The sequence below is a fragment of the Leptopilina boulardi genome, unplaced genomic scaffold, assembly GCF_019393585.1.
Source record: "Leptopilina boulardi isolate dan_hultmark-lab unplaced genomic scaffold, ZJU_Lbou_2.1 LbouV2_280, whole genome shotgun sequence".
Classification (NCBI taxonomy): Eukaryota; Metazoa; Arthropoda; class Insecta; order Hymenoptera; family Figitidae; genus Leptopilina; species Leptopilina boulardi.
This window is the reverse complement of record NW_026137841.1, coordinates 1,301,658-1,324,300: the sequence shown is the minus strand read 5'-3', so window position 1 is coordinate 1,324,300 and position 22,643 is coordinate 1,301,658.

Below are 22,643 nucleotides of genomic sequence, written 5' to 3'. Positions count from 1 at the left end.
CAAATCGAAGTAAAGTTGATATTTGACATTATCTACTAATATAGTTATTCCAGTATGTTTAAGGAACAGTAATTCCTCTATGGCTTTTGTAAGGATGATTTTATTTGAAAATTTTAATCGATGGTTGGTATTGAAAAGCATGAACATGAAAATATTTTCAACTTTTGCTCGAAGATTAGGTGGTAAAACAGGAATATTAACATAAAAACATAAAACATTAACACTTGTTAATTTTTTTATGACTACCGAGTGGGTTATTACATTCATAATCATCTGTGTAACATGTAATTGGAAATCGAATTTTATTGTCAGGATACATACGAATGAGATCTTGCCAAAGGCACCCTTGAACGACATTTGTTACCAAGTCAGCATTGCATTTAACTTTTCGTAAATATTTCACCGTTTTATCGAAAATTCCTGGCAATTCAAAAAATAGTTTTAAAATTAACCGAAGAGAAATAAACTGCACTACTATATCCTTATTTTTTAACAATTTTTTCCATTCTTCTCAACAATTTGTTTCACTTCCCCTATCTTAACGCTTTCTGGAGGGACAAATGTCTCCAATTTTTTGAAATAATTCAAACGCTTCGCTTCGGTACTCATATTTTTAAAAGGCAATGAAAATTTCTCTAAAACCTCGTTAATTTCGGCAGAAGTTACAGTTTTTTTACTTGAACGTTCAACAGTATTATTAAACTCTTCCTTCATTAACTGCATATGATTATCAAACAAATTAGATACGTCGTTTAGAATACCATTGGCCCTTTTTCTAGAAACATCAGTGTATTTGTACATTTTTGCGGAAAATAAAATTACATTTTTTTCAAACGGTTGTGTATTATTCACACTTGATGTTTCGGAAAATTCGTCTAAAGCATCGTAAAATTCATCTTCGTATTCATTAGACGAACTATTTGAATCGTCAGTTTCTGCCCTTAACACGCTTTTAGAATCAATTGCGTCGACAAACAAAACAGGTTCATCTTCGAAATTTTCTTCGACAATGCATACTACATTTTCATTGGATGAATTTGGAGACTCGTTCTTTACAAAAATTGGCGGAAGATGATTGTTAAGACGATGTTTTTTGTAGGATTTGAATAGAGTGTAGCTTTTAAGACAATTTTCTTCCATACATGTAAAAAAGTTCGACATCAAATGTGTTAATTCAACATGGCGTATTAAATCACAGTTTTCGTTAAACGATGACGAACAAGCAAAGCAATTCAACATTTTTAATATTTAAAATAACGTCAAACAACAATAAAATAAAGAAAATTTTCATCGAGTTTTACTTTGAAGTAAGTAGTAAATATTACTCGAGGCTATTGGAAATTGGCAGTCCAAAGCAAATATGCAACAACTGCACTTTGATGATCTGAAACAAAGTATTTAAAATCTTTTTTCTAAACAGAAAGAATAACTTTATATTTAATATGAAACAATATTGTCATACCAGAGGATAAAGTTGGTAAAACATCAACATAAGCTTTATCCGCTTTGGAAAGTTGACTTTCTTTTATCAATTTAATAAAATAATCTTTTACGATATCCCATCTTTGAAACAGGTACTGCGACTTTAAACCATATTCCAATTCAAAATCGAGTCGAATCTGCAACACAACATAAAAAAATTACTGAGGCAATATTAACAGGGTTACCACAAGAATCCATTTTTTAATTTCCCTGACATTTCGCTGACTTTTGCCTGACGTTCAAAAATTTTTCCTGACAGAAATTTTTTATTATAGATAACGGACTTCAACAAAAATTTAAGGTTAAGGTTGACACAAAAATTTTGTTTTGTTTTTCTCTGGTAAACAGAATTTTGAATTTTTCTCTGGCCTAAATCAAAACTTTTCATAATAAAAAATAAAACAACAATTTTCAAAATTAAAAATTTTAATTAAAAATGTTCAAAAAATATAATTTTCTGTGCATTTCTAAAAACTTAATATTTTTTTGATTATTGATTAATTTAACATTAATATTAATATTTTTTTATTTTTTATTTCATTCAGTTTCAAAACTTTCTCTGACAAAAAAATTGTTTTCCTGGTATTTCCCTGACTTCCCTGACTAACTACTAAATTTTACAACAATAGTTTAATAAAGAAATTGAAAGAACTTACCAAGTCTTTTCCTAATTGCTCCCGTAAAGCTTTAAATTGTTTTATATAATCGTGAACGTTTTTTTTCTCTTCATGCAAAATATTTTTTCGACATTTGTGAGTGTCAGATCAATACTCTTTAACTTTCTCTGCATCATCGGAATGATTCTCTAGGTATTTAAACTTAAGTGTGTCAGTTGCTGAAAATAAATATTGTTTTAAATGAAGCATAGAAAATTCAAAAACGAAAATTTTATGGTACGTTAAAAATAAAAATAAATATTTCAAAACAACAAAACTTTTAAATTTCGAAAATTGCCTAATTTGTTTTTCAAGAGAGTTGCTGGAAATTTTTTCTTTAGCCTTTGTATGCTTTGGTTGTTGTAGAACTCCGTCTTCTCTTAAACATCCTTTAACATAAGAAAAGTGACTGATTAATTTTCCTGCTGTTTGTATTCTTTCGCCATTCTCAACTCGAAATGGAGTGTAGTAGGTGTCAGTTAATTAAGTTGGAAATATCTTGACGATTGACTTTGCACAGTTCAAAAATTCGTCTCTTTCAATGCTATAAATTAATTTTTAAAATATCGATTAAAAAATGTTCTATACTGAAATAAATTTCAATATATTAAAGCAATAAATATGAATAATAATATTAATTATTAAATACATACATCCAGTCATTTACTGGTTTGCCGGGAAAATAATTTTTCAATAATTCATATTTCTTCTTACTTATAAAAGTATGGACAAGCAATTTTCTTGCATTTTCGGTTAGAAATTTGTTGTGATGTTGATATGAATTTATCAATATTTTCGCATTTGCTTCATTACCCAGGAGTTGCTTCAATTTCTATAAAATTGCCAAGTATATATTTTGTTAGCATTTATAAACATAAGAAAATATGTATAAAAAAATAATATACAAACTTTAAAATCTGAATTTGCCTCCGACTGATCAATTGTTTGAGAAACTTGCGTTTCGACCGTTGGAACGGTTTTATTAAATTCTGCTCTGACAATCTCGTCTTCGAATTCTACAAGTATGTCACCCTCTTCGAATGTGCTCTCTTCCAGACTCTAAAAAATATCCAGATCACGATTTAACTTGATTTCAAATTAAATAAATTTTTTAATTTTATCGAGTTTGCTTTAAATAAAACTGTTAATAACTTCATCAGTTTTTGTACACAAAATCTCACCTTTTCTTGCGTACTCTCCATTGTTTATCTGTAAAATACTTATAGTTGATATTTATACTTCAATTACAATGTTTCTGTTTCATAATGTTCCATTCATTTATTGTTTCAATTTAAATGATTGAAAAACAATTATAAATTTAAAAAAGTAATTGTGTGTTTGATTGTTATTATAGGTTATGTTACCCTGTCAAATAATTTTTTTGCTAATTAATGTTTTAATGCTTCATTTCCTTCCAGAAAAATGAAATTTTACCAAATTCTTATAATTGTTTTAACAAAAATTTCTATAACATGAAAATCAACGTGAATTTAAATAATTAATATTAACAATACATAAATTTGACACGTGACTTTTTAGTGTATAAATTTATTGAAATATTTACATGAAAGTTTTAAAAATTAAATTGTATACTAGAATTTATTAAAAATAAATAATTTAATCTAAAATCTTAAATTCTGAATGATAATAATAATAAATTAATAAAATTCAGTAAAGCCATATTCCACATAACCTATAATACACTATAACTGGGAAGACTGTTTCTGAAATTACACTCATTTAAAATGTCTTATTTATACATATTACTTCATGTAAGTCTGTACTTACACGTTTTGTTAAAACTGCAGACTTCTTAAAATTTGCGATAAAACATGTTCCATTTTGCATTAACAAACATTTTTCACTCATCTACTGCAAGCAGAAGGAGCACTGAGCAATGATGCTCTTAAACCTATGCGCAATAAGTGTAAAGAAAAGTACCGATTGAAATACGAGCCAACAAACTTTCACAAACTTTCACTAATGATTCGTAGACGTTAACTAATGTTTCGTATACTCGTATAGTCTTTCGCAAATTCTATGTTTTTTAAGAATTCAATTAAAAATATTTGAACCTTTAAATGTCTTTTAATAAATATTAACAAACTTTCAAACAACTATTGCTAATAGTTCAGCATTAATCATAGACAGCTAGTCATATACTGAATTCTAAAAATTGAATGACTCGTTTTTTATATTTTAATAAAGTTTTTCAATCATTAACAAAAGTTAAGCAATCATTGATAGAAAAAGTGTCCCGTCTCAAAGTGACATACTAGTATATTAATGATTCACATACTTATTTTTTCCGTGATATTTACCTCATATCAGTAATACTTAATTGAGTAAGTAAAGGCATTTCAAAAACGAGCAATTTCTCTTGTAGCAACATATACTCTCATTAGAGTAAAATATAAATATATTTATAACAAAAAAACGAAGAATTAGTAGAACGATACTTTTTTTGTGAAATCAAACTAGATATCTTTCTTTCCACAGTAGAAAACTAAATAATACATTTGAATCAAGAAAACACTCTGCTTATTCTTTTTTTGAAAGAATTATTATGTTTAAAGAATAAAAATTAAATATAATACAAGAAGAAAATTTAGTAAACGTTTTATTGAGAAAGTAATCAAAAAGCAATATTTTTGACTTCCACATAACAATTATTTCTTTTAAATAAAATAAAATATAAAAACAACAAACAAAAAATTAAAAGTTATGATAAGTACAACTATCATCACAAATGATACACCAAACTATGTGATGCACTAATAATGTTAATTTATTCTCCAACATTCTTAATACTCAGCATATTATTCATCAATAACATCATCCGCCTGTGACAAAGGTTCTCGCTGTGCAACATCAAGTACTGCATGAAGCAAAGACGTGTCAGGGTAATGTACCTGCTCCTGATGTCTTGCCAATCCAAGATACCACAAAACGCTGTCAACATGTGCACATGTGCCTAAGGTCCGAGCTCCAGACTGACAGGTACAATAATACCCAATTATCGGATCATTTTCAAAATCCTCATCAACATTTTCGTTATTGTACGCGATGAAAGTTTGATGTTTTACTTGATTTCGAAATCTAGAAAACAATCACCCAATCGTCTCCATTGACCATTTCTTATTGTCAAGTTATCCACTTCCACCCTAGCTTGTATGACATTGGGATTTCTTGACCTTTCAATCATATCTCTAGCAAGCTGTACACTAACATTTTGCATATGTATTGGAGGATGGTACCTATTGAGTATGGCCCCAGCTATGCAGTAGAAATCATTGAGATTCTTGGCATGTTGGAGATTTATCGTTTGCGAAAGCATCTTAAAAACCAATCTGAAAGCATTCTTTGCTTCCACTATCCAGCGATATTTTGTTACTAAACGCGTCGAGTTTGCATCTTCCGTTAATAGCTGCCTTTGTCTACGATTTAAAAATGCAGGCATTTTATGGTTAATTCCTAATCTTTGAAGAAAGGGTATTGCGTCACGATAGCCCCTGTCTACCAAAAAATGTCTCCGTTTTGAAACCACTGTGACAAGGTGTTTGCATCTCTTTCAAACTCATGACAAAGAATATTTGCATCATTATTTCTGTAATCAGAAAAGTATGGACCGAAAATTGCTAAAATGTAGCCATCAGGGGCAACAATTAATGTAGGCTTAAGCAGATGTCGATTTTTGTGCATAGAATAAGATTGCCGTAAAACCCGAGAACATTTACTTTTATCTATATACGCATAGGTAGTGTCTGCCACAACATTAGCTATCGGTGTATTTACTTCAATAGTTAAAACTACTGTTAGAAATTTTTATTTTTAGGATTTGTGTAGGTGAAAGAAACATTTCTTATTAGTTGCAGAAAAAATTTGATTTACTGTTTTCATGTAGGTAGTTAAAATAAATGTTGAAAACAGTTATTTTTATGATTTATGTAGTTGAAGAAACCATTTCTTCCTAGATGCAGTAAAACCATTAGACTTACAGTCTTATGTAATTAAAATAAGTATTAAAAACAGTTATTTTTTAATTTGTGTAGTTAAAAGAATGTCCTCAAATATCATTCAAGCCATCTTAGCGTGCGTGCGTGGTTAGATGGTTAAGTTCCCGGCTTGCGAATGTTAGGGTCGTGCATTCAATCCCCAGAGTTTAGGGATTTTTCTCTGTTAGGTATACAAAAATTAAATAATATAAGTCATATATAAAAGAAAGTAGTAGAGGAGAGGGTGCAAAAATGGATCTCAAATATTAATAATAATAATTTTACTATTTTGAATAGTTTTTTAAAACTAAATTTTACAGTTGATTTAACTGTTTTTACATAGTTGTGTCAACTACTTTTTGTTAATAGGTGCCTCCTGGAACTAGGAAAAATAGTTAAAATTTAGTCAAATTTACCATCAATTTTTTTGAGTGTATAATCTTTAAAATTACTGTGTTGTACTTTTACACTACTAGATGTAAATTTACAAATTCTAAAAGTAAAATTCCCCATTCTTGATGCTGTTATACTGTTTTATGTACTTATGCCACTTTCACGGTACCCGACCATTCCCCCGAATCATATTCCCCGAATTTACATTTCCCCGATGTCCAATTCCCCGAAACTCATTTCCCCGAATCGACAAAAAGGACATTTCCCTGAATTTTTTCCCCGAATACACAAAAAGGACATTTCCCCGAAAATTCAAAAAAGACATTTCCCCGAATGGAAAAAAAATTGCTGCAAAGAAGAAAAATATATTTTTTCCAAATATTTCTATAAATCGATTTTTTAGCATGAATGCGAATAAAATAATATAAATATAAAAATAAAATATAAATAAATAAATAGAAATGTAAAAATAAAATATAATAATGAAATAAAAGTAAATAAATAAAAATGTAAAAATAAAATATAAAAATGAAATATTTATAAATAAATAAAAATATAAAAATAAAATAAATTAAGTCATGACGATATTGCATCCAACTGCATGCAGATATTCTTTCCACCCCTGTGCGCCATAAGTGTCATACTCATTCTGATAACTTTCAAATTTTGAAAACTCGAAAGGTCATAAGAAAATAACTAATTGGATCTGAAAACATGGGTTATGTCAATACAGTCATTTGTCTTTTATTTCAAACATTCGTCCTTTTTTTTAAATTTCAGTAAAATTGTTTTTCAGGGATACAGTTTTTCGGGGATACAGTTTTTTGGGGGAATATTTTTTCGGTGAATTATTAAAAATCCTTTTTCGGGGAAACGGTTGTCGGCGAACTTGCATTCGGGGAAATGACAGGGAATCCACTTTCACAGTACGTAAGATTTTGGACCTACGTAGAAAGTATTTTTTTACAGTGTATAAAAGTGATGACAGGCTCACTTTAAAAAGTGTAAAAGAAAAATTATTGTCACAATGCCATTGCTGTCGCTTATCAAGCGATTCTAACATCGCAAAAACAACATTAGTAGATACCAAAAATGTAAATGTATTTGAAAAATACTAAAAATCATGATAACTTTAGGAAAAATGAATATTTTTTTATGAGATTTGAAATTGAGACGCATTTTACATATAAATTGATAAAAAATCAGAAGTTGCAAAAATTTGCACAACAAGTGAAATATGATTTTTTTCTAATTCATATGTTTAATCTATGTGAAAATTCAATTTTGAAGCATATCTGTACATAAATGACTGAAAAACGATGTTTATTACCATTTTGTTTATGGCTGATAACTTTTGACCAAATATATATTATGAGACTTGTGCGTAACAGTGGGAATTTACAGGCCTTAGGTAACTGTTTTGTCCACCTCTTAACGGTGAGCAAAATACATTGCTTATCGTCCGCGCATACGGTGAAGGTTTCGACTATTTTGGATGGCTGTAAGTGATTGCCAAACGAGGTTTTTGCATGCACGTATAAAGAAAAAAAAATTTCACTCCCCAAACGCGAAATACCCATGCTGACGCTGGGCTGAAGCTTGATTGTAGCTTGGACGCCCAGCGTGAGTAACCGAGACTAAGAACAGTATTTATATCACTGTCTCTCAACATTGGTTCAAGATTGGACGCTAATGCTTGCTCAATGCTTGATTGAAGACTGATTCAATCTTCACGAGCGAGGCTTAAACTTTCAGTCTAGATTCAACCTTGAGTCAACTCTGACACAATTATTCAGCTTATTAATTATTTTCCATTTAATAAAATATAATTATTAAATACTTATAATAATTAATACTTTAATAATATATTTCATTAAAAACAACAATAATTAATAAATAAAATATAACAATTGGTTAATAATAATAATTTTCAATAATTAACATTTAAACCTACATTAATTTTTTTATAAATATTAATTTATTATGACAGTAATAATAATAATAATTTTTATTATTATTCTTATTTTTCAATAAGTAAGTTAAATTGATGCAAAATTATTTTCTTCTTTTAAAAGAATAAATTTCAAAATAATATAGATATAAAATAAAAGATACCTTTAAAAAATGAAGAACATTTCAAATACTTTGAAAAAGAGTGACACTTTACTTCATGCTGCATACTGCAGGTAAGTTTAGGTCAGTTCAGGTTAGTTAGTAAGAGGTTAGATGTTTAGCTTGGGCTACGTAAATGACAGTTCCGAAAATCGCAGTTCGGTAGAAAGGTTAATACCTTCAGAAATATCTTCAGAGGACTACTTGATTTCTAATGAAAATGAAGTAATTGCCATGAAGGAAAAAATTACCGACTGGTTAATTAACAACATTTCAAGTGTAAAGTTAACTGCAGCTTCTCAATTACTCCAACTTTTAAAAACAGAAGGTTACAATGAGTTACCCTCATCAGCTGTCACTTTATTAGGGTTTTCTCATGCCATAAAGACTCGCCCTCTTATTTCAAAACGGGATACGATTGGCGAATACATTTATATCGGAATAAAAAATGGTTTGGAAAATGCCATAAAACCAAACGTTTATCAGGAATCACAAATAAAAGTTCTTGTTTTTATTGATGGCATGACTGTTTATTCCAATTCTAAGGGACAATTGTGGCCGATTTTATTAAAAATTATTCATGAAGATTACGAGAGAGAACCATTTGTGGTGGGTCTTTATTATGGGACTTCGAAACCAAAAAATGTCATTGAATTCATTGAAGAAGCGAGGGACTACACTGCTAACGGCGTAAGGGTTCATGGTATATTTTATCATTTTAAAATTATCGCCATTATTGCAGACGCTCTAGTGAGAGCATTTTTAAAATGCATCAAGGGACCAAACAGATTTTTCGCTTGCGAACGATGTAAGGTGGAAGGATGTACTGTACATAGGAAAAGAGTTTATCCGGAAGTGGATTGTAAAAAACGCACTTTGGAATCATTCAGTTCTCGAGAGGATAAAAATCATCAGCTGACGGATTCAAAATCACCATTATTAGACATACCAATTGATCCTATCAAAGATGTTCCTATTGAAAGTATGCACTTATCGTACTTGAATCTTGGAAAAGAAATTATGAAAAATTGGCTTGTGAAAAAAAATCCATATAAACTGAAACCAGATAAAGTTCAGACCTTTAGAACTTTAATGGAAATTATTTCTCAGAATGTTCCCACTGAATTTCAACGGAAAGAGTTTGATATTGTTTACTTTTCTCAATGGAAAGCCACTCAGGTATCATTTTTGATTCTCTACGCTGGACCTGTGATTTTAAAACATGTCTTAGATAAGGATGTCTATGATCATTTTCTTCTTCTTAATGCTGGCCTTCGAATACTGTGCAGTAAAGAATTAGCTGTTCAGTGCCACGAAAGTGCACATGATTTTCTTAAAAAGTTTTTCATTTTAATGCCAAGTTATTATGGTGAAGCTTGTCAAGTGATGCACGCTCATGGATTACTCCACCTCAGCGCAGACGTTGAACACTTTCAGGTCCCACTAACAGAAATATCTGCATTTTTGGGGGAAAATTTTATAGGAAAATTTAAAAATCTTGTTACGGGTCATGCGAAGCCTCTTGCTCAAATTGTGAATCGACTAACAGCTATGAATAAACGAGAACAGAACAAAATTAAGAAAAAAAAATTCTCAGTAATTGCATTTCCCAAAAATCATTAAACTTCAGCGTTAGAAATGGATATCAAATGGTCAATTTAAAATCGGTAAAGTACAAAGAAGTAACAATTGGAACCGAAAAACCAAATAACTTGGTTTACTTGGACAACAACCAATTCCTTTTAATCAAGAAAATATTGATATATGAGAAAATTAACTTGAACACTGCAAGACCAGAAGACATCAGAATTGAGGGATATTGCGATTCAGGCAGTGGAAACTTTTTCTATAACCCGTGCCCATCTTCAGAAATTGGAATTTTTTCTTTAAAAGGATTCAATACTCGTGTAGAAAGTTTCAATCTTAATTCTGTGAAAAAAATGTCTTCTTCTAAAAGTTTGTGAAAATTATTCTGCAATTTTTCTACATCACAGTTAAAACATTTAAAATTTGACTGTTTGATTTTGAATGATCAGTTATTCGAAAAAATGAGTTTTATAAAAAAAATATTTATGTTTACACTTAACTAAAAATAAACATAATACTTTGAATTTATAGAAAGTTTTTTTTATTGTATTCACAGATTGTATACAATAATTGTTTGCACTATAATATTTTATTAAACAAAAATTGGAATTTTTGTTGAATTGACTATTTCATAAACAAGATTGAATAGAATTACAACCTTTTTTCGTTGAATTACATATCATTAGAGATGGTAAAGTTTCAATTTTTTTTGTAAAATTGGTTTTTTAGTATCGCGAATAAATACTAATTTTTTAAAAATATTATAGCAAAATTCTAAAAAATTAATTTATTTTATATGCAAATAAAAATATTTTGATAAATGTTTTTCCCATTTGTTTTCACATCTCCAAAGATATTAACATATGTTTTATAATTACTTTAAATGAGCATTAAACACTTTGAATATTTAAAAAGTAATAATAGTACATTATTTTGCAAAGTCTTAACTAAACAAAAATTTGGTAACTATATAATCTTATTATTATATACTATATGATTTAGAATTTTAAATATTTTTTAATAAATAATAAATTCTACTTAGCTATTTATAAACATTAATAATAAACTCGAAAAAATAAAACAAGATATCTTTAAGTATATTTAATATACTTTTTTAATCAACTTGTAAATTTTTTTCTTTTGGTATTTGCGATAATAAAGACCCCACGAACTGGACAAGATTCATGGTCTGGCTCGGAAAGCGTTCAATTAAAAATCCTGTTAGTAAATAAAAAAAACAAATTAATAAAAATATAAGCAATGAAGATAAAATTTTACGAATTTAAATTTAATAATTACTTTGCAAGCATTGAAAAACTTGTGTTTTACTGAAGTCCCGTTTCTTTGACGTTAATGTTTGTCTCCCCTGACCACTGTAAAGCTTCTGGACATCTTTGTGAACAGCATTTGAAAGCAATTTTTTGCAATAATCTTTCCACGTTTCATTTGGGGAAATCCAAACCGAAAATAATGACACTAAAGCCGTTTGTTTTTCCAATCCGGAATACTCGATGATTTGCTCATTTACATCCTTTTGTTCTAAATTTTCAGGGCCCAATGATTTTTCGAATTTTAAAAACTTGTCGTCGTCTTTGATTGGAAAATTTTCTCCGAGAATCGCTTTAATTCCAATTCGCCCAGACAGCACCGTTTTTCGCGGGGAGTTCCCCGTGTTAAGTTCGGAAACTAAGTTGGGCAGCTTCAGGGGAAGTTCAGGCGAGCTCTATATGTCCTCGGTTTTATAACTCGCGGTGCGAAGTTCAGGATAGTTATCCGATTAAGTTTGCCGAAAAATTGTGGATAAAAGTTTAGGAAATATTAAATTTTGACTTTAACAGAAATTTGCTTTGTGAATTTCTTTAAAACTATCTCCAGAAAGTACTCTAAAGATATATAGACAAATTACCTGTAAAATTAAAATGCAAGTTTTCAGTGAATTTAATAAGGTAAGTTTATTATAAATGTTTTATAATATTTATTAAATAAAAGTAAAATTAAAAAAATTTATTTTTCCCTTATTGCGCTTTCTTTTATTTTTGCCCAACATTAACGGCGCAATTTTCGGAAATAAATTTGGAGGAGCTGGGGATTGAACCCGGACGCGCAACACAACAGCCAAGAACCCTAACCACTAACCTAACCAACGACCTGAAGGTGGGTAACTTTCGGGTCTTTATAAGCTGCAAGCCTTGTCGTCATCAGTTGACACGAATGGCGGGAAAATTTAAAAATGTTTTCAACGAAATATTTTTAAATTCTATTATTAAATTAGTGTCATAATTAAAAGGGCATTGAAATAATATTGCAATGTTAATATTAATATTATTTGTGAAACTAGTAGCTATATAAAACGATTTAAGGTAATTCTTTAAAAATGAAATTTATTAAATACTGAATCTCGTTATCAAAAATTCTGGACTTGTCAAATTTTTATTAAATTATTATTCAATTAAAAGTAACATAATTAGAAAAACTTTTTGAACATTTATCAACGTATGCTTATGGCTTTTATCATTAATTAATTAATTAAATTTACCGAGATGTATGGTGGACATTTAAATCGTCAATTTGTAATTTGATAAATTAATTTAAAAATTAAAGTATCTGCATTTTATAATAAAAATTTATAATTATTTGTCAATAATAATATAAATTATTTATAATAATTGTAAATAAATTTCTTGCATTCTTTAAATCAAAATTTTTTATACAACGCAATTTTTTTTCATATTTTTTATAATAAAGAAACTTATTATTAATTTTTATATCTATAAATTAATTAAAAATCGTAATTAGCTACGATTATTTCATTTATATTTTTAACTATTTAATATTATTTAAGTATTAATATTTAATATAGTATTATTTAATAAATATTTACCTATTGAGCAATGTTTTGAATTGACCAGGGAAAAACAGGAAAAAGCTTTATTGCTGGATTTTAAGACGGTTACGTGAAAAACTTGTCTTTTTTCAAAATTCGATAAAGACATAATTTTTATTTAAGACTTTTAGAAAATTGTAAAAACAATTGTATTTCCAAAACGGTTCACAGTTATTTGAAAAAACAATTAACCCACAAAACTAGATTTTAATACTTTTTTTTAAATCTAATAAAAGTGACTGGATGAGTTAAATCCTTCTATAATTAAATTGATGTTGGTACAATAAAAAAATCCTTCCTTTTTTATTGAAATTTTGAATCAATTTTTGTAAATACATAAATTTTTTTTAAATTACTATATATATTATACGACGTGTTACAGTGTGTTTTGTGTTTTAATACAGATATGTTTTTTTATTATAATAAATATGAAAAAACATTGCGTTGTATAAAAAATTTTGATTTAAAGAATGCAAGAAATTTATTTACAATTATTATAAATAATTTATATTATTATTGACAAATAATTATAAATATTTATTATAAAATGCAGATACTTTAATTTTTAAATTAATTTATCAAATTACAAATTGACGATTTAAATGTCCACCATACATCTCGGTAAATTTAATTAATTAATTAATGATAAAAGCCATAAACATACGTTGATAAATGTTCAAAAAGTTTTTCTAATTATGTTACTTTTAATTGAATAATAATTTAATAAAAATTTGACAAGTCCAGAATTTTTTATAACGAGATTCAGTATTTAATAAATTTCATTTTTAAAGAATTACCTTAAATCGTTTTATATTGCTACTAGTTTCACAAATAATATTAATATTAACATTGCAATATTATTTCAATGCCCTTTTAATTAAGACACTAATTTAATAATAGAATTTAAAAATATTTCGTTGAAAACATTTTTAAATTTTCCCGCCATTCGTGTCAACTGATGACGACAAGGCTTGCAGCTTATAAAGACCCGAAAGTTACCCACCTTCAGGTCGTTGGTTAGGTTAGTGGTTAGGGTTCTTGGCTGTTGTGTTGCGCGTCCGGGTTCAATCCCCAGCTCCTCCAAATTTATTTCCGAAAATTGCGCCGTTAATGTTGGGCAAAAATAAAAGAAAGCGCAATAAGGGAAAAATAAATTTTTTTAATTTTACTTTTATTTAATAAATATTATAAAACATTTATAATAAACTTACCTTATAAAATTCACTAAAAACTTGCATTTTAATTTTACAGGAAATTTGTCTATATATCTTTAGAGTACTTTCTGGAGATAGTTTTAAAGAAATTCACAAAGCAAATTTCTGTTAAAGTCAAAATTTAATATTTCCTAAACTTTTATCCACAATTTTTCGGTAAACTTAATCGGATAACTATCCTGAACTTCGCACCGCGAGTTATAAAACCGAGGACATATAGAGCTCGCCTGAACTTCCCCTGAAGCTCCCCAACTTAGTTTCCGAACTTAACACGGGGAACTCCCCGCGAACTCCCTGCGAAAAACGGTGCTGTCTGGGCGGTTTTCTGTATTGACAGTATTTTGATTGTAATAATTATGACTAGCGAAATCTGCTGACATTTGTTTCAGACTGTGAGTTGAGTCGAATTAAATATTTCTTCTTGTCTTTTTAAGTTGTCCAACTAGAATTGCTTGAGATTGGAGAATTTTCAATTCGCAGAAACGAGCCAAATCTAAAATAAAATAATACATATTTAAACGTTCTTAATTTAATTTAATCATGTTTATTTAATTGACATAAAAATGATCACTGGCATTCTGTATAATTACTTTTAAAAGCTGGGTCCATGTTATTATAAAGTTCTGTAGCTCCATCCATTGAAGATTGATCGACATTTATCTCTTCTGTTTTATTTCCCATTTCTATATTTTTAGAGCGAGGCAAGGGTTGATTCTCATCAATTTTCCCTTGTAAACCTTGATTGCCTGCATCAGATTCAATTTCTTCGACTATCACTTTATTTTTTAATGTCTGATTGTTTTTGTTTCGTGGTCCTGTTTTTCGCGAATTCCTTCTGGCTGGTTCTTCAGCGCTGTCGCTCTCTAAATTGTGTTTCTTTAATGATTTTCTATTTTTTCGATTTCTGCGCTTCTTTTCTCTTGGTGCGAAACTGTTACTACTTTAATCTGTAGTAGTACAACAAAAAATTTATTTAAGTTATATTAATAATTATTACTTTTGAATAAGATTTATTATTATTATTATTATTATTTAAATTAAATTGTAGTATAAATAATATTATTTATAGCATTTTAATTTTTTTATATTTGACATTTTATAAATAGTAATTATATTATTATTATTATGAACTATATAAAACAGCTTATATTATTATAATAATATATAATATAATTATATTATTAAGAATTATTGAACGCGAGAATTGTAAGTAACAGTGGGAACAGTCTTGAGCGAGCCTGAATCGGCATTCGGCAAGATTGATTGAGTCTTGGTTACCAATGCTGAATTAAGGGTGGAGCTTCAGGTCCGAATCGGTGTTACATTCTAGCTCGGATGAGTCTTATTCCCGCTGACTGACCAAGGCTCAGTCAATATTGGCCAATGCTCAACGAGTCTTTAAAAGGCCTGAACCCAGCGTCCCTTCGCGCCTGGGTCACCTTTTTTTAATAATACACATCTGTTCAACACACTTAGAAAAAAGTAGAAAATCACAGTTGTCATCATTTGTTTCAAGATATTTTCATTATGCTCACTGCTTCTGAAAAAATGCGCGTATCGCTTCGCAGGCTTCGAAGTGACATACTTTTTTGATACTTTTTTTGAACGAGACTACTTTTTACGAATATTTTTGTCCAAAAGCTACTAAATGCTACTTTTTTTAAACAAGAGCGCAATAAATTGATAGAATTTAAAAATTTGTATTATTTAGTAAAGTTTTTGATTTCAAAAAGTCCGCAAGTCAATGTTTTATTATTTTCCGTGTAAATATATATAATATATTATATATTATAATATATATAACATATTTATTATTATTGAGGCTGCGTCTACAATAGATTAAAAGATGTGTAACGATCGTGTAGTTTAGTGTTGTGTAAAGTCGTGTATCTTGTATGACTTAGAATATTGCAAATTAACTGCTGTTAATAAACAAAAACATAACCTCAAATTCAGATTTTTAATATTAATTTAATTAATTTAATTATTAATTTTAATTTTTAATATTAAAAATCTGAATTTGAGGTTATGTTTTTGTTTATTAACAGCAGTTAATTTGCAATATTCTAAGTCACGACTTTACACTATACTACACTACACGATCGTTACACATTTTTTAATCTATTGTAGACGCAGCCTGAAAATTACGATTTATGATATACGAAACATAAAGAACGATTATGTTTTGTTTGTGTAAAATATTGGCGAAAAAGTTATAATTACTCGTGCAGAAAATTTGACCAGGCACGACCGGGGCCAGATCTGGCATCCTGATCTGGGCCCGATCGAAATGAAACAGGGAACCCGACCGGGGCAAATTAGTAAACATTTTTACTAATTTAGATTTAGAGAGTAAAAAATGTCATAAAATGCTATAAATGTATTTTCACTAGTTTTTTAAAAATTTTAAATATGGCAACCAAGCCTGGCCCATAGAAATTTACTAACCCGGGACCAGCTCGGTAATCGGGATGAAAAGTGTCAATTTCTGCACGGGTATATATGTTTCATGATTATTTAAAAGTTTAATAAAAGTTTTGTGAGTTCTTTTTGTTATTTGTTTCTTCCTTACAGTTTTTTTCATTAAAGAAACTATTTAAAATTAAATTCCTTACTTTAAAAGCTCATTTTACTTCACTTTAATCATGCTACTTTTGTAATACTTTTTTTCAATTGAGAGGCTACTTTTTTCTCAAAATACTACTTTTTTATACTTTTTTTGACCTCCTACTACACTTGGAAGCCTGGCTTCGGTATTAACACAAAAATAGTGTACTGCCAAGATACAAGATTGATCGTATTCAGATCAGTAACATCCACTTGGTGTCAAAAATTGGATAGGGGTGCCCACAACCGGTACTTTCGCCCTACATTTTTAATTTCAAACTATTTAAAAAGCTATATAAAATAAAAGGAATATTAAATAAAAATTATTTTTGAAGGTTACATTCTAAAAGGAACAAAATCTTTTTCTTTAAATCAGTCAACTGCAACTCGAGAAAAAAATGTTTTATTTGAGTCTGTTAAAAGCTTTAATTGTTCTTATATTAACCTTAATGAAAAAAATTGTCCTTAAAAGTTCCGAAACTTAGATTGAACTTTTTTTTTAATTCAAATAATAAGTTAAATATTATCAACGATAAAATAAATATTTATTTGTATTAAATAAATATTACTTCAGTCAATTGTAAATGATCTTTGTTTAAATTCCAAAATTATTAGTTAGGCCCGACAAGCCACAATGAAAGCGAGAAATACATTGAATAGTTCGTCGCTCCTCGGTTGAGGCGCCTCGATCGCTTCTCACATATAGAACATTAATTGTGTTGCGATACGTAAATGATAATGTAGTTTTTACATATTTCCATGTATTTGAAATAAGAAAAAAATTTTGACAAATAGCATTTATTTGTTATTCTAATACAATTAATGTTAAATAAAATATGTATAAACATTATCAGAAATAAGATTTTACAGTTTAACAGTATAATAAAAATAATATATTCCAAAGAAAATTTGAAAGACCTTCTGCTTTTAAAAGAATTGAAAGGAATGTAGTTGATAAATTAAACACAAAAATTCGCTTAGAAAACAACCCTCATGAGTTTGATTGACATTTTCCATCTGGAACAAAGAAAAATTTCAAAGTGTAAAATTATAAATATAGTGCGTTGAAAAGAACGCCATAAAGAAAGGTTAAATCAATTACTTTTCAATATTTCTTGTTATTAGTCATGCTCATGGGAAAAAAGGAGAAATTTTTTTAAATAATTTTCTTCCATAACCTTTAATAAAATTTAACGTAAAACTATTAAAACATATTTACATTCTTCTGAAATATTTTTTAGGTTTTTTTTTATAAAAATAACCCTCATAAGAAAAGGATATCCGTAGGATATCCATATCAATGGTCGATATCCTAGAATGGTCCCCAGGATATCTTGGGATATCCATAGGATATCCCTAAGATATCCAAACCGCCGGTCTGTGGGACATCAACAGGACATCCATAGGACATCAACAGGACATTCATAGGATATCCAAAGGATATCCCTAAGACATCTACAAAATATCTATTGGATATTATATCGCAGGATATCCTCAGGATGTCTGTGGTATATTCTTAGGATATTCACGGGATATTTAATATCTCAACATATATTTTTAAAGGTTAAAATTGTTAAGCTAATATAATGAATATTAATATAATAAAAACAAAAATCTTATGAGCTTCTAATTTATTTTAAATGAAGATTTGAAACGCATTTTTCAAAGTTTTTAAATAAACTCATGCACTTAATGTACAATTAATATTAATAGTTATTCGTTATTTGCAGGGAAGAATTAATATTGTTTAAAGCCAATTTATTTTCTGACAATATTAAGCATATGAATAAAGGAATGAATCACGAATGAGAAAAAAATTAGTTAATAATTTTTCAAATTAAACAAGTTTCTCGAAAAACAAGTTGTATTTTATTTTATTTATATAAAATTTAATTCACAAAATATTCTCACTTGTAGTCTCATAATGATTTTTAAAACAGTATCCTGAGAATATCTTCTTGACATCCAGAAGATATACTGAAAATATCTGTGGGATATCCTGACGATATCTATAGGATATCCTGATGATATCTGTGGGATATCCTGACGATATCTATGGGATATCTGGAGGACATTTATGAAAGTCTATAGAGATATCCAGAAGATATCCTGTGGATATCCTCAGACATCCATGGGATATCCAAAGGATATCAAAACCGCCGATTTTTTGGATATCCTTAAGGGACCCTTTTGATATCCATATGACATCCTTAGAATATCTGCGGGATATTATCAATATATCCCAAGATATCTTGTGTTATTAGGGAAGATTCTTATAAACCATTAAATTTTTTTAAACATGAGGTTTTTAAATTCTTATATACTAATAAAAATCTTCATTCAAGTGTCAAAATATTTACATTTTTAAGAACTAGTTATTGGTTTCTTTTTATAAAAACTGATTCTTATAAACTACTCAAATTTTTAAACAACGTTTTTAAATTCTCACACGCTAATAAAAATTTCTCTTACTTTATAAATATATTAAAGTACTATAAACTATAAAAAAATCTGTTTTTTATAAAAATATAAACAACATATATACAATCTTACGAACTGAAAACTAGTATGTCACAGCCTAAAAGTTCTTTTTTTGGTATCGTTTTACGCTATTGTTTGCAACACGTCACATTCTGCAGAAGAACCGATTTTTCCTTTCATTATTTTTCATAGAAAATTAAAATAAGCTCGTGCGAGACTATCAACGAATGTCGAAATAATTGTCCATTTAAGAAACTCGGAATGATCGCAGTGCACAGAATCGAACTTCGTAACTTTGAAAAGATAATCTTTTCTCTTTGTTAAAAATCTGATTTGATGAAATATGCGTGGAAAGTATGTGACATGGCTTAAAAGAGTGCCATCGCAAGAATGGGAACCGATGTTATAATCGCATTCATTAAGAATGTTACCGTAGCAAAAAAAGCAATCGAGATCAATAAGTTTCAGCAGTTTTTCATTTACGATTTTTTGAAAAAACGGAGCCATTGCATCAACCATCGGTTCGCGAGCAATAAATAATACAATAAAAATTGTAAATTATTACCCGCAAGTGAATTTAAAAGCAAACTTTTATAATAATTTAAAAAATCGGTACAATTCGGTTTTAAATTTCAACCACCGTTCTGCTTTATTTCAGCAAAAAAAATTCTAAAGGGTTTTGATTAAATAGACGTCCTCCAAAGCTTTCAAATTCGTACTCAGACAATTTTTGCGTAAAATTTTAAAACCTCTTAAAGTTCACAGAAAATTAAAAGGCATTAAAATAAGCTACAACGCTTATTATTTTAATCCAATTTTGTTTATTTTAATACCAAAATGGATTAAAATAAGCAAAATTGGATTAAAATAATAAGCGTTGCAGCTAATTTTAATGCCTTTTAATTTTTTGTGTTTTCACCCAATTGATTAATACCGGGGTCCTTCATAATCCATACAAACTTTAGCATATCTCATGCTTTGAAAAACGCGAATGGCTGAATTCCAAAGCTCCTCGTGACCCACGTGAAAAGGTTCCTGGAATTTTTGCAGAGTGACTCTGGGAGTAGTTCCCAGAACATTCTGAGAACATTCCCGGAATTTTTTTGGTTTTTTCCCAGAATTCATGGAATTTTCGTTTCAATCAAATAATTGATTCTCCGGGATGACTCCAACGTTCATCATGATGACTAGGAATCAATTGGAACACTTCTCCAGGGAATTTTAGCTGTTATCAAACAATCGATACTCTAGGATGACTCCAACGTTCACCATGATGACTAGGAGTCAATTGGACAACTTCTCCAGGGAATTTTAGCTGTAAACAAACAATCGATACACCAGGATGACACCATAGTACATCATACTGACTAGGAGTCAATTGGACATCTTCTCCAAGGAATTTTAGCTGTAATCAAACAATCGATACTCCAGGATGACTCCAACGAACATCATGATGACTAGGAGTCAATTGGACAACTTCTCCAGGGAATTTTAGCTGTAAACAAACAATCGATACACCAGGATGACTCCAACGTTCACCATGATGACTAGGAGTCAATTGGACAACTTCTCCAGGGAATTTTAGCTGTAAACAAACAATCGATACACCAGCATGACACCATAGTACATCATACTGACTAGGAGTCAATTGGACATCTTCTCCAGGGAATTTTAGCTCTAATCAAACAATCGATACACCAGGATGACACCATAGTACATCATAATGACTAGGAGTCAATTGGACAACTTCTCCAGGGAATTTTAGCTCTAATCAAACAATCGATACTCCAGGATGACTCCAACGAACATCATGATGACTAGGAGTCAATTGGACAACTTCTCCAGGGAATTTTAGCTGTAAACAAACAATCGATACACCAGGATGACTCCAACGTACATCATGATGACTAGGAGTCTATTGGACAACTTCTCCAGGGAATTTTAGCTGTAATCAAACAATCGATACTCCAGGATGACTCCAACGAACATCATGATGACTAGGAGTCAATTGGACAACTTCTCCAGGGAATTTTAGCTGTAAACAAACAATCGATACACCAGGATGACAACATAGTACATCATAATGACTAGGAGTCAATTGGACAACTTCTCCAGGGAATATTAGCTGTAATCAAACAATCGATACTCCAGGATGACTCCAACGAACATCATGATGACTAGGAGTCAATTGGACAACTTCTCTGGGGAATTTTAGCTGTAATCAAACAATCGATACTCCAGGATGACTCCAACGTACATCATGATGACTAGGAGTCAAGTGGACAACTTCTTTAGGGAATTTTAGCTGTAATCAAATAATCAATACTCCAGGATGACTCCAACGTACATCATGATGACTAGGAGTCAATTGGACAACTTCTCCAGGGAATTTTAGCTGTAATCAAACAATCGATACTCCAGGATGACTCCAACGAACATCATGATGACTAGGAGTCAATTGGACAACTTCTCCAGGGAATTTTAGCTGTAAACAAACAATCGATACACCAGGATGACACCATAGTACATCATAATGACTAGGAGTCAATTGGACAACTTCTCCAGGGAATTTTAGCTGTTATCAAACAATCGATACTCCAGGATGACTCCAACGAACATCATGATGACTAGGAGTCAATTGGACAACTTCTCTGGGGAATTTTAGCTGTAATCAAACAATCGATACTCCAGGATGACTCCAACGTACATCATGATGACTACGAGTCAATTGGACAACTTCTTCAGGGAATTTTAGCTGTAATCAAACAATCGATACTCCAGGATGACTCCAACGTACATCATGATGACTAGGAGTCAATTGGACAACTTCTCCAAAGAATTTTAGCTGTAATCAAACAATCGATACTCCAGGATGACTCCAACGAACATCATGATGAATAGGAGTCAATTGGACAACTTCTCCAGGGAATATTAGCTGTAATCAAACAATCGATACTCCAGGATGACTCCAACGAACATCATGATGACTAGGAGTCAATTGGACAACTTCTCTGGGGAATTTTAGCTGTAATCAAACAATCGATACTCCAGGATGACTCCAACGTACATCATGATGACTAGGAGTCAATTGGACAACTTCTTCAGGGAATTTTAGCTGTAATCAAACAATCGATACTCCAGGATGACTCCAACGTACATCATGATGACTAGGAGTCAATTGGACAACTTCTCCAGGGAATTTTAGCTGTAATCAAACAATCGATACTCCAGG